The sequence below is a fragment of the Scyliorhinus torazame genome, chromosome 6 (assembly GCF_047496885.1).
Source record: "Scyliorhinus torazame isolate Kashiwa2021f chromosome 6, sScyTor2.1, whole genome shotgun sequence".
Lineage (NCBI taxonomy): Eukaryota > Metazoa > Chordata > Chondrichthyes > Carcharhiniformes > Scyliorhinidae > Scyliorhinus > Scyliorhinus torazame.
The window spans coordinates 197,179,727-197,196,425 of record NC_092712.1 but is presented as its reverse complement, the minus strand read 5'-3'; positions in this window follow the sequence as shown (position 1 = coordinate 197,196,425).

Sequence of the window (16,699 nt, the reverse complement as noted above, 5' to 3'; positions counted from 1 at the left end):
AGCCGAGTCATGCTTTACCCCCATATCCTTTGTTTCTCTTTGCCCAAAGAGTTATATCTAACTGCTTCTTGAAAACATACAATGTTTTGGCCTCAACTAAATACTGTGATAACAAATTCCACATGCTCATCACTCTCGGTGAAAAATATTCTCTTTATCTATGTCCTAAATGGTCTACCCCTGTGACCCCTGGTTCTGGACACCCCATCATAGCGATCATCCTTCTCGCATCTACCCTGTTAGACCTTTACAGGTTTTTATGCGATCCCCCCGATTCTTCCGAACTCCAATAAATACAATCCTAACTGATGTAATTTCTCTTCATACACCATGCCACCATCCCAAGAATCAGTTTGGTAAACAAGTGAAAAATGAAATGAAAATCGCTTATTGTCGCAAGTAGGCTTCAAATGAAGTTACTGTGAAAAGCCCCTAGTTGTCACATTCCGGTGCCTGTTTGGGGAGGCTGGTACAGGAATTGAACCGTGCTGCTGGCCTGCCTTGGTCTGCTTTAAAAGCCAGCTCTTTAGCCCTGTGCTAAACCAGCCCTTTCACTGCACCCCTTCAATAGCAAGAACATCCTTTGGGAGACCAAAAGTGCACACAATATTCCAGGTGTGGCCTTACCAAGGCCTTGTATAATCGCAGCAAGACATCCCTGCTCCTGTACTCATACCGGCCTCCCCGAACAGGCGCCGGAATGTGGCGACTAGGGACTTTTAACAGTAACTTCATTGAAGCCTACTTGTGACAATAAACAATTATTATTATATTATACTCAAATCCTCTTACTATGAAAGCCAGCATACCATTTGCCATCTTTACCACCTGCTGTATCTGCATGGTTACCTTCAGTGACTGGTGTACGAGGGCACCCAGGTCCCATTGCACATTCCACTCTCCTAATTTATAACCATTCAGATAATAGTCTACTTTCTCATTTTTGCAACCAAAGTGGATAACCTCACATTTAACCAAATTATACTGTATCTGCCATTCATTTGTCCACTCACTCAACTTGTCCAAATCACACTGAAGGATCTCTGCAGATTCCACATTGTCAGAACTAATATCATTCCTCACTATTGCTGTAATATCCTCATCACCCAGCACTGGGGGTGTTGCTCCGGTGTCCTTCCACAACTCAAAGAAGTGCAGTTTAGATGGATTGGATAAGCTAAATTGCCTCTTAGTGTTCAAAAATGCACAGATTACGTGGCGTTAAGGGGTTACAGGGATAGGGTGGGGGGTTGGGCCGAGGTAGAGTGCTCTTTCAGAGGGTTGGTGCAGACTTGGTGGGCTAAATGGTCTCCTTCTGAACTGTAGGGGTTCTATGGTTCTATGGTCTGGTCCCTTGCCTGGTGATGACAGGGTTGATTAGATGCTTCTGCACAGACTGGGGGTGTTTCCAAGACATCAAACAGTTCGGGAAGTGGAAAACTGTGTTGGTGATATGGGAGCTCATATTGATCATATATCTTCAACAGGAGAAGATCACTGCTGTTACAACGAGCAACCCCTTTTCATCAGATGACCCCTTCCTATGCCTGGTCACCACACCAATTCTTGCATTGATGTTGTCAAGACTGATTAGACGGGTTTCACCGAGGGCAGCCATCTGGACATTATACCTCGCCAGCTCCACACTGACAAGAGCAGTTCTTCTCTCAGGTCCGATAGCTGTGGCATTGCCCATGAGGGCGTGAACGTTACATGTGACAATGATGATCGGTCTCACCTTTACTTTCTATTTTGAGATTGGCTTACAACTGCATTGATGGGATTCCTCCCAGCTGCAGCCTATTGGCCAGGGAGGTAAAATGAACAATGCTTAGGGCATCTTTTGTGAGGGCCACAAAGAATCCAGCACGAGTTTGTAGAATCAAAAATAAATAACTTGAATCACAATTACAAATATACACCAACAGTACTTCACCACTGCTCTCTTCTCTAGATGGTTCCAAACTGACCATTTATGCAGGTGACTCTGCTAATGATTTCTCCACCCTCCTCATTGGGGAAGCTCATACTCACTAAGGTTTTGAAATGGGTGCAGCTGCTTTCTCTTTCTCTGTTGCTGCCACTGTTTCCAGTGTTACTGGGGTCGAGTTCAGGCCAAGGATGGAAGGCTTACTTGGCGTTGTATTGGTAAAGATCATGCCCTGGTGCCTACAGCTCGAGGGGAATTGATGGTGGCCTGCTGCTGCTCCCGGAGGTTCCGGGGGTTGGCCCCTTGGACTGTTGAAGTAGATTTTGGTACCTTTCTACTGACTTTTGTCTGTTTTGGAGAGACTATTTGGCAGGTAGGATCAGTATTTGGCAGGTAGGATCAAGGAAAACCCAAAAGCTTTCTATAGGTATGTCAGGAATAAGCGAATGACTAGGGTAAGAGTAGGACTAGTCAAGGACAGGGATGGGAAGTTGTGTGTGGAGTCTGAAGAGATAGGCGAGATACTAAATGAATATTTTTCGTCAGTATTCACTCAGGAAAAAGAGAATGTTGTGGAGGAGAATGCTGAGACCCAGGCTAATAGAATAGATGGAATTGAGGTACGTATGGAAGAGGTGTTGGCAATTCTGGACAGGCTGAAAATAGATAAGTCCCCGGGGCCTGATGGGATTTATCCAAGAATTCTCTGGGAGGCCAGGGAAGAGATTGCTGGACCTTTGGCTTTGATTTTTATGTCATCATTGGCTACAGGAATAGTGCCAGAGGACTGGAGGATAGCAAATGTGGTCCCTTTGTTCAAAAAGGGGAGCAGAGACAACCCCGGCAACTATAGACCGGTGAGCCTCACGTCTGTAGTGGGTAAAGTCTTGGAGGGGATTATAAGAGACAAGATTTATAATCATCTAGATAGGAATAATATGATCAGGGATAGTCAGCATGGCTTTGTGAAGGGTAGGTCATGCCTCACAAACCTTATCGAGTTCTTTGAGAAGGTGACTGAACAGGTAGACGAGGGTAGAGCAGTTGATGTGGTGTATATGGATTTCAGTAAAGCGTTTGATAAGGTTCCCCACGGTAGGCTATTGCAGAAAATACGGAGGCTGGGGATTGAGGGTGATTTAGAGATGTGGATCAGAAATTGGCTAGCTGAAAGAAGACAGAGGGTGGTGGTTGATGGGAAATGTTCAGAATGGAGTTCAGTTACAAGTGGCGTACCACAAGGATCTGTTCTGGGGCCGTTGCTGTTTGTCATTTTTATCAATGACCTAGAGGAAGGCGCAGAAGGGTGGGTGAGTAAATTTGCAGACGACAATAAAGTCGGTGGTATTGTCGACAGTGTGGAAGGATGTAGCAGGTTACAGAGGGATATAGATAAGCTGCAGAGCTGGGCTGAGAGGTGGCAAATGGAGTTTAATGTAGAGAAGTGTGAGATGATTCACTTTGGAAGGAATAACAGGAATGTGGAATATTTGGCTAATGGTAAAGTTCTTGAAAGTGTGGATGAGCAGAGGGATCTAGGTATCCATGTACATAGATCCCTGAAAGTTGCCACCCAGATTGATAGGGTTGTGAAGAAGGCCTATGGGGTGTTGGCCTTTATTGGTAGAGGGATTGAGTTCCGGAGTCGGGAGGTCATGTTGCAGCTGTACAGAACTCTGGTACGGCCGCATGTGGAGTATTGCGTACAGTTCTGGTCACCGCATTATAGGAAGGATGTGGAGGCTTTGGAGCGGGTGCAGAGGAGACTTACCAGGATGTTGCCTGGTATGGAGGGAAAATCCTATGAGGAAAGGCTGATGGACTTGAGGTTGTTTTCGTTGGAGAGAAGAAGGGTAAGAGGAGACTTAATAGAGGCATACAAAATGATCAGGGGGTTAGATAGGGTGGACAGTGAGAGCCTTCTCCCGCGGATGGAAGTGGCTGGCACGAGGGGACATAGCTTTAAATTGAGGGGTAATAGATATAGGACAGAGGTCAGAGGTAGGTTCTTTACGCAAAGGGTGGTGAGGCCGTGGAATGCCCTACTTGCAACAGTAGTGAACTCGCCAACATTGAGGGCATTTAAAAGTTTATTGGATAAGCATATGGATGATAATGGCATAGTGTAGGTTAGATGGCTTTTGATTCGGTGCAACATCGTGGGCCGAAGGGCCTGTACTGCGCTGTATTGTTCTATGTTCTATGTTCTATATGTGGGGTAATCCCGAGACGTTACCATGTCACCGGGTGGCCACTTTCTGGATTGTTGATGAACTTTTCAAGCTGCACCGGGTGTCAGTGAGTTTTGTGTCGGACACTGTTTTGTATTTGTACTGACTTTTTGGACTTTTGTGTTTGGTCTGTTACTGTTGTTTCTGTCCATGCTGTTAAACTGCACTGCTTACTAATGGTCCCTTGCCGGTCGGGCAAGTTACCACGGTTCTGTGGAGGAAATCCCCTCTCTCCTCTGCCATGCCCTGGAGTGCATCTTTCTGGTGGTTTGTGCTGCTCGCTTGGGTGCCTTTCTTGCGATGTGAGGCTATTGGGGGGGGGGGTTGGTGTTTCCTTTCCGGTGGTCTGTGTTGGCCTCGGCGGGCACCTTTCCTCCGTTGTGGGGCTGGTATTGGACAGGGGGTGATTGTGTACGTATACTGGTGGTTTTTTGTATTTCGTGGATGCTTTTGACATGTTACTGTTTGACCATACTGTTTCTATAGGTTGATGAGTTGTTTCGATGTTGATAGACTGTGCACGTGCTTTAAGGGGAGATCTCTCCCTCTTCGGTCATCTGGCAGGGGGTGATGAGGGGAAAATTAGCTATATGCTGGCTTTCCGGTGGCCTGTTTCATGGCTCATTGTTTTGAGCTGCATTGTGGCCCCTTTGTGGGAGAGGGGGAGTTTTCCTACTCTCTCTCTCATACTGTGGCTATGTTAGCTTGCCCCTTTTCGGTGGTCTGCATTGCTCGCTGGAGCTCCTTTTCTGCTGATGTGGGGCTTCCATTCAGGGCGGAGGTGGTTGTATGTGTGTGTGTGTACTGAAGATTTTGTATCTTGCGACTGTTTTTCATATGTAACCGTTGAAGTGTGTCGAGGCTTTGTGCCTTGTGACTGTTTTTGATATGTAACTGTCGAATTGTTATTAAACCAAAATACTATTCTCTCTGTCTCTGTTGCTGCTACTGTTTCCATAAGACATAGGAGCAGAATTAGGCCACTCCGCCCATCAAGTCTGCTCCGCCATTCAATCACGGCTGATATTTTTCTCATCCCCAGTCTCCTGCCTTCTCCCCATAACCCCTGATCCCCTTATTAATCAAGAACCTAAAGATACTCAGTGATTTGGCCTCCACAACCTTCTGCGGCAAAGAGTTCCACAGATTCACCACCCTCTGGCTGAAGAAATTCCTCCTCATCGCTGTTTTAAAGGATTGTCACTTTAGTCTGAGATGGTGTCCTCTGGTTCTAGTTTTTCCTACAAGTGGAAACATCCTCTCCACGTCCACTCTATCCAGGCCTCGCAGTGTCCTGTAAGTTTCAATAAGATCCCCCCTCATCCTTCTAAACTCCAACGAGTATAGCCCCAGAGTCCTCAAACGTTCCTCATACGACAAGTTCTTCATTCCAGGGATCATTCTTGTGAACCTCCTCTGGACCCTTTCCAAGGCCAGCACATCCGTCCTTCGATACGGGGCCCAAAACTGCTCATAATACTCCAAATGGGGTCTGACCAGAGCCTTAGACAGCCTCAGAAGTGCAACCCTGGTCTTGTATACGAGCCCTCTCGACATGAATGCTAACATTGCATTTGCCTTCTTAACTGCCGACTGAACCTGCACGTTAACCTTAAGAGAATCATAAACTAGGACTCCCAAGCCCCTCTGTGCTTCTGATTTCCTAAGCATTTTCCCACTTAGAAAATAGTCTATGCCTAAATTCCTTCTTCCAAATTGCATAACCTCACACTTTTCCACATTGTATTTCATTTGCCACTTCATTGCCCACTCTCCTAGCTTGTCCAAATCCATCTGCAGCCCCCTTGCTTCCTCAATACCACCTGTCCCTCTACAGATCTTTGTATCATCTGCAAACTTAGCAACAATGCTTTCAGTTCCTTCTTCCAGATCGTTAATGTATATTGTGAAAAGTTGTGGTCCGAGCACAAACCCCTGAGGCACACCACTAGTCACCGGCTGCCATCCTGAAAAATACCTCTTTATCCCCACTCTCTGCCTTCTGCCAGTCAGCCAATCCTCTATCCACGCCAGGATCTTACCCTGAACATCATGGGCTCTTCACTTATTTAACAGTCTCCTATGCGGCACCTTGTCAAAGGCCTTCTGGAAATCTAAATAAATCAGGTCCACTGGTTCTCCTTTGTCTAACTTCCTTGTTACCTCCTCAAAGAACTCTAACATATTTGTCAGACATGACCTCCTTTTGACAAAGCTGTGCTGACTCATTCCTATTTTACCATGCACTTCCAAGTACTTTGCAATCTCATCTTTAATAACAGACTCCAAAATCTTACCAATGACCGAGTCAGGCTAACCGGCCTATAATTTCCCGTCATCTGCCTCCCTCCCTTCTTAAACAGGGTGTTACGTTAGCCACTATCCAGTCCTCTGGGACCCTTCCTACCTCCAGTGATTCCTGAAAGATCACCACCAATGCCTCCACAATTTCCTCAGCTATCTCTTTTAGAATCCTGGGGTGTAGTCCATCCGGTCCAGGTGACTTATCCACCTTCAGACCTTTCAGTTTCCCCAGAACCTTCTCCTTAGTGATGGCCATTACACTCACCTCAGTTCTGAGCTGCATGGAGGAGGAGAGGAAGGGGGGGGGGGGGGGTAGTTGGAGCAGATTTGTTGCTGGAAATTGCAAACCAGGGTCAAATTCAGGCTAAGGACGGATGGAAGTTTCACTCCTCCAGGTCAGGTTTGCAGTTCCAACTATAATGACATGTATGACCGACTGGTAGGAAGGGCCGACACCGTACTGGATGCAACAAGAAAGAAATGGGAGGAGGACCTGTGGATCAAAATAGGGTGGGGACTCTGGAGCGAAGCACTGCATAGGGTCAACTCCACCTCCACATGCGCAAGGCTCAGCCTGACGCAACTAAAGTGGGACATAGAGCCCATTTAACAAGAACCCATATGAGTAGGTTCTTCCCGGAGGTGGAGGATAGATGTGAACGGTGCCAAGGTGGCCCGGCCAACCACGCCCACATGTTCTGGTCTTGCCCCAGACTTGTGGTGTACTGGACAGCCTTCTTCGAGGCAATGTCCAAAGTGGTTGGGGTGAGGGTGGAGCCATGCCCGAAAGTGGTGGTCTTCGGGGTTTCAGACCAGCCAGATCTATTCCTGGGGAGGAGGGCGGGCGCCCTTGCCTTTGCCTCCTCCTGATCGCCCGCCGTAGAATCCTGTTCGGCTGGCGGTCAGCAGCACCACCCAAAGCTGCAGACTGGCTGTCCGACCTCTCGAAATCTCTCCAAATGGAGAAAATCAAATTCGCCATCCGAGGGTCAGACGACGACTTCCACAGAACACGGGAGCCATTCACCCAATTGTTCCGGGACCTGTTTGTGGCCAACGAACAAGCAGAAGAATAGCCAGGTAGCCAAGAACCAGGGGATAGTAGCCAAAGCATGAGAGGAGGAGATAGACGGGGGGGGGGGGGGGGGGGAGGATTGGGGGGTGGGGGGGGTGGGGGGGATGGGGGGGGACAGCTAAACCTAAGAGGAAGGAAAGGCGAACCACAGGAGGGGGGGGGGGGGGGGGGGGGGGAGAGGTGGGGGGGGGGGGGGGGCGGGGAGTGAAGTGGCCATTTGCTGGCTTTGTAGCTAGCGGCCTGGAACGGTTGTTTTGGATTAAACTGGGGCCCCTTCATGGGAGAGGAGGGGTTTTCCCTCTCTCTCTCTCTCTCTCTCTCACGCTGTGCCCTGTAGTGGTGCGTCCTTTTTCCGGTTGTGAGATTTGAATGTGTGCTCACAATCACGGACACTGAGGACAAAAATACTAGAAGCAAGTTATGGTTTTAGTTATCCTTATACAAGTCTGCAGAGTCGGGTGCCTCCTAGACAGGAGCACACCAAATAGCTTGTTTTGTCTGTTTATATACACTTTGTTCGTTTATCATTCTCCTGCCCTCTCCTCCTGATTGGATCAGGTTTCACTGAGGTTCACATTCTTCCTTATACGCCTTCATCATACATTACATATCAGTATTCATGCTTCATCATACATTATATGTTCACGTTTACGTACTCCTTCTGTCCAGTGGGTGGTCCCCCTGGACATTTGCGCAGCCTCAGTGGCTTGTTTATGTCTTTAAGACTGTCCACTCATCTATTTTGCTAAGCCTTCCCCAATCTATCTTGCTCAATATTCAGACCTATTATTATCTCTTCTGTTAATGCTATACCTACTTCTTCATTATTTCCACTTCCACGTGTGCACCTGTTTCCTTGTCCAAGCAGTACTTTTCCACAAGCCTGTGTTAGTCTTTTAGTCTGTTATTCATTTAATACATTTAATAATCCAAATATTCTCTTTCTCTCACGGTGGTCTGTGCTGCTCGTTGGGCACCTTTCCACCGATGTGGGGCTGCCGTTGAGGACAGGGGGTGGTTGTGTATGTGTGCTGGTGGTTTTTGTATTTGGTAAATGTTTTTGGTATGTTGTTGTTCTTTTATTTTTCTTTAACTATGCTGTTTCTGTTTCTGTATGTTGCTGTATTCTTAAGTTATTGATGGATTAAAAATGTGTTGTAAGGGGAGATCCCTCTCTCTTCTGCCATTGCCTGTATCTGTGTTCCTTTTCCGGTGGTTTCCACCGATGTGGTACTGCCATTGGGGCAGGGCGTCAGTGTGTCCTTTTCCGGTGGTCTGTGCTCCTCATTTGGGGTGCCTTGGGGGTGGGGGGCACCCTCACCCTCAGCCTCAGCTGGGGTGGGCCCCCATGGGAGGGAGGGTTGGAGTTGTAGGAGTGTGGGGATGATCCGCTGGTGAGGGGGGGGGGGGGGTGTAATCGCGGACGGCTCCTCCATGCCAAACCCTGAATCGTGTGTACCCGTTCTGGGGGCAGCCCTTGTCCCTGCCCATCAGCCCCACCAACCACCCGTAACCCCCACCAAATGCTGAGGCCTCTGGCCATGCAGCTGAAGGCTGTTGCTCCATTAGCTATCATGGTTAAGTGGGCATTTCACACATCCCAAGTGGATTCCCGTGGGTGGGCGGGACATGTAGCATGTGGGAGCCATAGCCGAGCATCCCAATCAAACTGTGCTGCCTGGACACTGTGTCTGACCACTGCGAGAGGCAACACCACACACGCAGCAACCAACATCCGAACCCCAGGGGATGGGCCTTAGCACCGGGAACATGTCCACGGCTGGAGGGTGGATGAGTGCAACAAGGAGGGTGTGGTGTTGGGTGCTCTGGTGCACAGATGAGCCAACACAGTTGTATGTGGTACAACTCTATTTTATTATAACTCTTATAATACAGTTCGTTCTGGATACTCTGCACGTGCTGTCTCCCTGAGTGTGTTTGGGAACAGATGTGTCCTGGTTCTCCTCTGCAGCTAATACTGACCACCGGGGGTCGTGTCTGTGCTTTTATATCTTTCTGTCATTGGTTGTGGTGTTGTGTGTTCTGATTTGTCTGTTGGTGTGTCTATCATGATGTGTGTGTTTGAATATCATGACATCCCCCCTTTTTACAAAGATATGTGCCTACGTGGTTATAAATATAATTGTGTCGTGAGTGCATCGAAGTGTGTGTGTGTTATGTACAGCGTGTGTATATGACGTAACTATTTACATGGGGCGATGTCGGGTGCGTCACACTAACAAGGTTGTACCATAACAAAACTTGGATGCGAGAGAAAAAAAAAACTTGAACATTGGTCTGGTCAGACGATATCTGGAACAATAAACAACAACAGGTTATAATACAGAAGTGTTTGACTTTTTGAACGTATGAACAGCGTTATAAGTCCAGTCTAATGGGTGACCGCCTCAAGAATGGGCTGGTCCTCAAGCCGGTTCAGCTGTGGAGATTTGGGGTCACACTGGTTCACCTTGGACTGTTGGAGGTGATGCTGTTGCCGAAGTCTCTACTTTACCATTTGTTGTACTTCGTGCAGTGCTTGGTTTTTTCATTCGTGCAAATATAACATTCAACATCTTTGTTAGTGGTGCCTTGGCTGTGGTTTGGTTCTGGTGGCGATGGAAGGGGCATGATCCGTGGCATCTCCACGAAGTCATCCTTGGGAACCAGTGGAGGATCCGGCGTGTGCGTACGGTTCAGTTGCGAGCGTGGAAGGCGGCGCAAAGCTCGCTGATTGCGCCGACGCACCAATCCATCCGCCCTGCATGCCAGGAACAAGGTGGAGTCTTTTTCTTTTTATGTTTGTGGTGGACGGCATCTTGTAGCCGATGGGTCGTTGCCATCGAAGTAGCACCATCACTAATATCATGCAAGGCGATGACTGTGCCAGATGTGGAAGTTGGCCGAGACCGTGTACGCTGGTTCCGGCCACCTGCTGTGCCGGAAGGGCGAGTCGCAGAGAAACGTCGAAGCATGTCGCCTTGGAGAGAGAATTGTTGCTCGCATCAACGTCTGGCGATGGCGCGAATTGGTGTGTCCATCTTGGACCGCCGGTGCTGGTTGCCACTGCCGACCCAGTGGGACTGCCACGCGATCCATTCCCTGTCGCCGTGGCATCCGCCGTCACCCTGAGCGTGCCATCACCGAGGCCGCGACACCGCCCGTCAAGGTCTGGCGTGCGCGAATCAGAGTCGGCGCTTGGCTGCTCCCCATCTGGAGTCCGGTCTGCCTTCCGTCGATGCCCCCCGTCCGGAGTCCCAACAGGTTCACTGGAGGCAGCCGAGATTCCCTGAAGCTGCACTTCTGGAGTCGGAACATGCAGGAATGCACCAACCAGTGGAGAGGGTCGAGCCATCGAGGGTGGAAGCAGTGCGCTGCCACCGCAGTCGTCAGTGGTCCCACCGTGATCGTCGAGTGCCTCGGTACGCACTAGGCGAGGTCTGTCACCTTGCACCTTTTGCATGGGAAGTGGGATGCTGTCGTCACTCGTCTCACATCCCGTGGATAGATCCTCATTAGCAGCTTGCTGTTCACTAGGGTTGGGTAAATTGTCAGAGTTTTCATCTGGTGGTGCACACCATGTCGGTGGACTGTCATTGTCTTGCCGTTGTCCTTCATTTGGGCTTTTCTTCTTTGGAATTTTAAATCTTCCCCCAGACATTGCAGAACCTTGTTTATTACCCCCAAATTCTCCCATAGGTATGGTCTCGAATATAGGATCCAATGTTTCTATCGACATTGTACTATTTTCCAAAGAACATTCCGTTTCACTTTTCTTCTCAGGTGCCTCATATGTATCTTTGTCTAATGTACATGCCTTCATGGTCTCTGGGTCTGATTTTGCTGGGACTGGCATGGTCACAGTCTCTCTTTTACTGTTCTCAATTGCCCACATTATACTCCCCATACATAACTGCTTAATCACTGGGGTTAGTGTGGTACAATGGATAATCGGGTCGACCTCATCTGCATCTTCACCATTAGTGGAAAGCACACTTGGTTCACTTGAAACTGCTGTGGGTTTTAAATTCGTTATCTGGCTACTCGATGTCGGTGTCCTCAGGATTCTTGCTCCAATGTTCTGCTCAATAATCAGTGGAGCGTGTATAGGTTCAATGCAATTAATGTTCCCCTCAAGGTTTGAAGAGTCATTACTGACTAACTGCTGGTCTCCGAAGTTGGGATTTTGCGGTGTTGTGTTGAAGGGAGACATTTGTCCCTGCTGTAGATATGATTCAGGTTGTGTTATTTCCATTACCTGAGGATCAATGTCTTGTCCATTTTTTCGATCCGTACTAAAACACTGGCAATTCTCAGTCTGCTCCTTGCAAGTTAAACATTCAATTAATTTCGTTAGCAAATCCTCAGCATCCTTCTGTGGCCGTGCAGCATTATTAATCTCTGTTCGGCTATAATGATCCTGAAGGTCAGCGCATAAACCTTTTTTCTTCGGGCTTGGACGAGGCGATTCCTTTGGCTTGTCTTCAGTTGGGCTTGAACAGTCTTCAGCGCTGTGCCCTTCATTGTAGCATGAGAGACCGTCATGTTCATGCTGCTGTGTAGTGGAGCATGGTAGGCTGTTATTGCCTTCTTGCTGTTCACGTGAGCATGGCAGACTTGCATCGTCTGCCGCTGGTTGGTCAGGAGAGGTTGCTAGACCCTCATGGTCTTGTTCCTGCAAGGACTGCGCTCTGGAGTCTTGCGTTCCTTCCATCGTGGAGTCCGTCCACGAGCTCTCTGTGGAGGCTTGTGACACTGGAGTCACTTCTTGTTCGTGCAAGGACTGCGCTCTGGAGTCTTGCGTTGCTTCTATCATGGAGGCTGTCCACGAGCTCTCTGTGGAGGCTTGTGACACTGGAGTCACTTCTTGTTCGTGCAAGGACTGCGCTCTGGAGTCTTGCGTTGCTTCTATCGTGGAGGCTGTGCACGAGCTCTCTGTGGAGGCTTGTGACACTGGAGTCACTTCTTGTTCGTGCAAGGACTGCGCTCTGGAGTCTTGCGTTTCTGCAATTGTGGAGTCTGTCCACGAGCTTGCTGTGGAAGCTTGTGACACTGGAGTCACTTCTGGTTCATGCGAGGACTGCACGCTGGAGTCTTGCGTGTCTTCTTTCATAGAGTCGGGAACGTTGAGCGGGACGTGGACCACGCTCTGTGTGGCAGCAGGGCACTCTCCGTGTGCTTGCACCGCTCCCTGTCTGTTAATGTCAGGCTGCAGCATCATCCGGTACTGATACGTTGGAACGTCATATCTGCTGGATTGAAGATCCTCAAATCCGAAAAATGAATCCGCATCTGCGTCGGATTCAATGTGGGGGCCGCCAATGTGCAACACGAAAGGTTCGTCCGAGTCATAGTCATATAGGACCACGGAGCTATCATTGGGCTCGCGAGGTCCGGAAACACTGTAAAGATCGTCATCGAAGTATTCAAGGTCGGAATCATCGGCTTGTGCGTAGGTAACTGCTTGTCGGAGGGTTCTTCGGAGGTCAAATTCATCTCCTGGGTCAATTTGCGGCACTGTGCTGTCATTCCAGGTGAGGGAAGGTTGTTTTACAGCTTTAACAGATTTTTGTTTTTTTTGATTTGGGACGTTTCCCTTTTAAATTGGATTTGGGACGTTTCCCCTTTAAATTGGTGCAGTCTGGGACCTCTGACATCCTGACGCTCGGTATGTAGCACGTAGGAAGCGACTGCGCATGCTCAGATCGCTGTTCCTTTACTGATGGCCGTTTTCTTGACTGCGCATGCGCAGCATCTCGCGCATGCGCAAACGAAACTTCCGGTTCTGCGCACTGCTCGCGCAACTGTGCTAGCGTGATACCTTTAGCAAGATGGCCGCCGACCTCGACCCAGCCTTCTCTCAGGCCCGGGATTTTGGCTTCTGGGAATTCGGGCTCCGGGATCCCGGCCACGAGGTGAGTACTGCAGCTTTTCTTACCTTTATTTGCCGATTGGATTGCGTTTTCTTCACAGTACTTGGAGAATTTGTCCAGGACTGCCTGGTAATCGTACCTTTGCTGCCTCCTGAAGAACCTGAACCTTGTGAATATTTCTCTTGCCCTTGCACCGGCGATGGTGAGGAGAAATTCAATTTTTTCGCTATCATCCAGGTCTTGGAGTTCAGCTGCCACCAGGAACAATTCGAACATTTGCCGGAATCGCCGCCAGTTTTCGCGGAGATCGCCGTAGCACTGGAGCGGCTGCGGAACCGGGAGCTCTATCATTTTGCCTGGGCACTGCTGGTTGTCTGTGTACACTGAGGTATGCCGGCAGGTATCGATCCACTCCTGTACCATGTGGTGTTGGGTGCTCTGGTGCACAGATGAGCCAACACAGTTGTATGTGGTACAACTCTATTTTATTATAACTCTTATAATACAGTTCGTTCTGGATACTCTGCACGTGCTGTCTCCCTGAGTGTGTTTGGCAACAGATGTGTCCTGGTTCTCCTCTGCAGCTAATACTGACCACCGGGGGTCGTGTCTGTGCTTTTATATCTTTCTGTCATTGGTTGTGGTGTTGTGTGTTCTGATTTGTCTGTTGGTGTGTCTATCATGATGTGTGTGTTTGAATATCATGACAGAGGGGGCCAGCACATGGTCTAGGTGACGTTATGTGTTGGTGTCAGGGGTACAGGGTCTGGGTTCCTGTGAGGGGAGACCCCCTGCGACCAGGAGTGTGTGGGTAGGGTCTTCTGGGCATGGGGGAGGGGGGGGGGGAAGGGAAGGGAAGGGAAGGGGGGGGGGGGAGAGCAATGGGGAAATGCAGTGTCCCGGGTTGGGAGCCACCGCTGTTTGTCAGTCTAACACCCTCTCTCTCAATTCCTTACAGATATTGAACGGTACGGATGGTATTTTGGACCCTGCAGAACAGGCCCCAGTGGTGCTGCTAGTGGGCCGGGTGACCAGATGCTGCAGTCGGCAGCAACAGCAGTGTTTAAAGATGCTCGAGGTGACGCCCCAAGTGCCGGACCCTTCCGCACACCTTGAGGACCGGGCCACCCATCAGTCCGGGGTGAGAGCCGGAGGGGGAGGCCCGCAACAGCCCAGGGTGTACAAACGTCGCTGGTCTTACGAGCAGATGGCAGACAGCGCATGCTGCAGGAGGCTCCGCTTCAACAAGGAGATGGTGCGACATCTGTGCCATGTCCTCGCAGACTTGGCACCACGTGAAGAAGGAGGACACCTATTCTCTGTAGCCATCAAGGTCACCGCAGCCTGAACTTGTACGCCTCAGGATCCTTCCAGGACTCGACCTCACAGGCCACAGCCCACAGGTGCGTCTGACAGGTCACGGATTCCCTGATTACCCAGGCAGAAAACTATATCAACTTTGACACGGACCAAGCCCAACAAGATGCCTGGACAGCAGGATTCTCCGCCACCGCCAGGATGGCCAGGTCCAGGGGCTGATGGACTGTACGCATTTCGCCTTGCACGCACCAGGCCAGCGAGAATGCCCTACATTAACTGGAAGTGGTTCCACTCCATGAACATCCAGCTTGTGTGTGACCAGCTTTGTGGTGGTCTGCTGTGCCCACAACCTCACACAGCAGCACGGTGATGTGCTGGAGGTGGGGGGATGAGGAGGAAAAGGACGAGGATGATGAGGAGGCACTGGACCAGCAGGTGCTGAAGGATGATCCCGGGGAGGAACTGGGGAGCCAGTCGGAGGCTGCAGGACAGGCAGCAGCGGCGAGGGTCCGGCAAGCCCAGAGGGCAGAATGGTTCTCCCACTCACCTGACTCACTTAGGATGTGGCCTGGTCCATCATTGCTATGCTCTGCAATGCCTCGGCAATGCCCACCTGAGAGCAGAATATGTCCCGCAGCACCTCATCAAGGTCAGCCTGGTGCAGGGTCACGTCCCCCAGCGAGTCAGATATTCTACCGTGGCCCTCAGCCGTGGCCGTCACCGACTGCGCCATGCCTCGGACACCTTCACTAATGTTGCTGACGTCATGCACCAGGTTCTTCACTGCGGTCGCCACCCTAGCAGTGTTGGCCTTTCTGCGACATCTCCTGTGCCCGTAGCCTCTGGGACTCCTCCAATCGGCTATGGATCTGCTGAAGTGTCACTGACATCTTCCTCTGAATACCCTGGCTGCTCCCTAATGTCTCTATCAGCTCCTGAATAGCATGTTCCATTGGATCAGCATCTGGCTGGGGCCCAGGAGGGACCTGGGATCCAGCAGCCCTCCGACTGCAGTCTCGACTGGGAGTTACTGCCTCCACCTGATGCGCATCAGCGACTGTGTGGTAGTCGGTATTAGGGGTATCACGGTACCCAGGTTGATGCTGTAAGACCATTGGTGTGGGAGGTGCCTGAGACAGCAATATCATTGGTGAAGCCTGCCTGCTGGTTCCGCCCAGTAAGGCGGAGTACAAAAGCCTGTGTCTCCCAAGAAGCTGCATTCTGTACCTGCGCTGCTGGGAGAAACATCAATATACCGCAAAAATCCTTAATCTAACCTACAACAAGGACAAATGTGTGTTCAGCACCGACCGTCTAGCCACCCTCGGCTATGTAGTGGATGAAGGAGTTATATGCCCAGATCCCGAACGCATGCGTCCCCTCATGGAGTTCCCCCTCCCCCACTGCTCCAAGCCCTGAAACGCTGCCTGGGACTTTTTTCATATTATGCCCAGTGGGTCCCCAACTATGCGGACAAGGCCGGCCCACTAATTCAATCCACTGTTTTTACCCTGTCAGCAGAGGCCTGCCAGGCCTTCAGTCGTATCAAAGCGGATATTGCAAAGGCAATCAATGAATCCCTTCACTTCCAAGTCGAGAGCGAAACGTCCGATGTAGCTCTGGCGGCCACTTTCAACCAAGCGGGCAGACCTGTGACCTTCTTCTCACGCACCCTCCACGCTTCAGAAATTCGCCATTCCTCAGTTGAAAAGGAGGCCCAGGCTATAGTAGAAGCTGTGCGACATTAGAGGCATTACCTGGCCAGCAGGAGATTCACTCTCCTTACTGATCAACGGTCGGTTGCTTTCATGTTCGAGAATGCACAGCGGGACAAGATAAAGAACGATAAGATCTTACGGTGGAGGATCGAGCTCTCTACCTACAACTATGAGATCTTGTATTGTCCCGGGAAGCTAAACGAGCCTCCTGATGTACCGACGCACAAGTGGACCGACTCCGGGCCCTC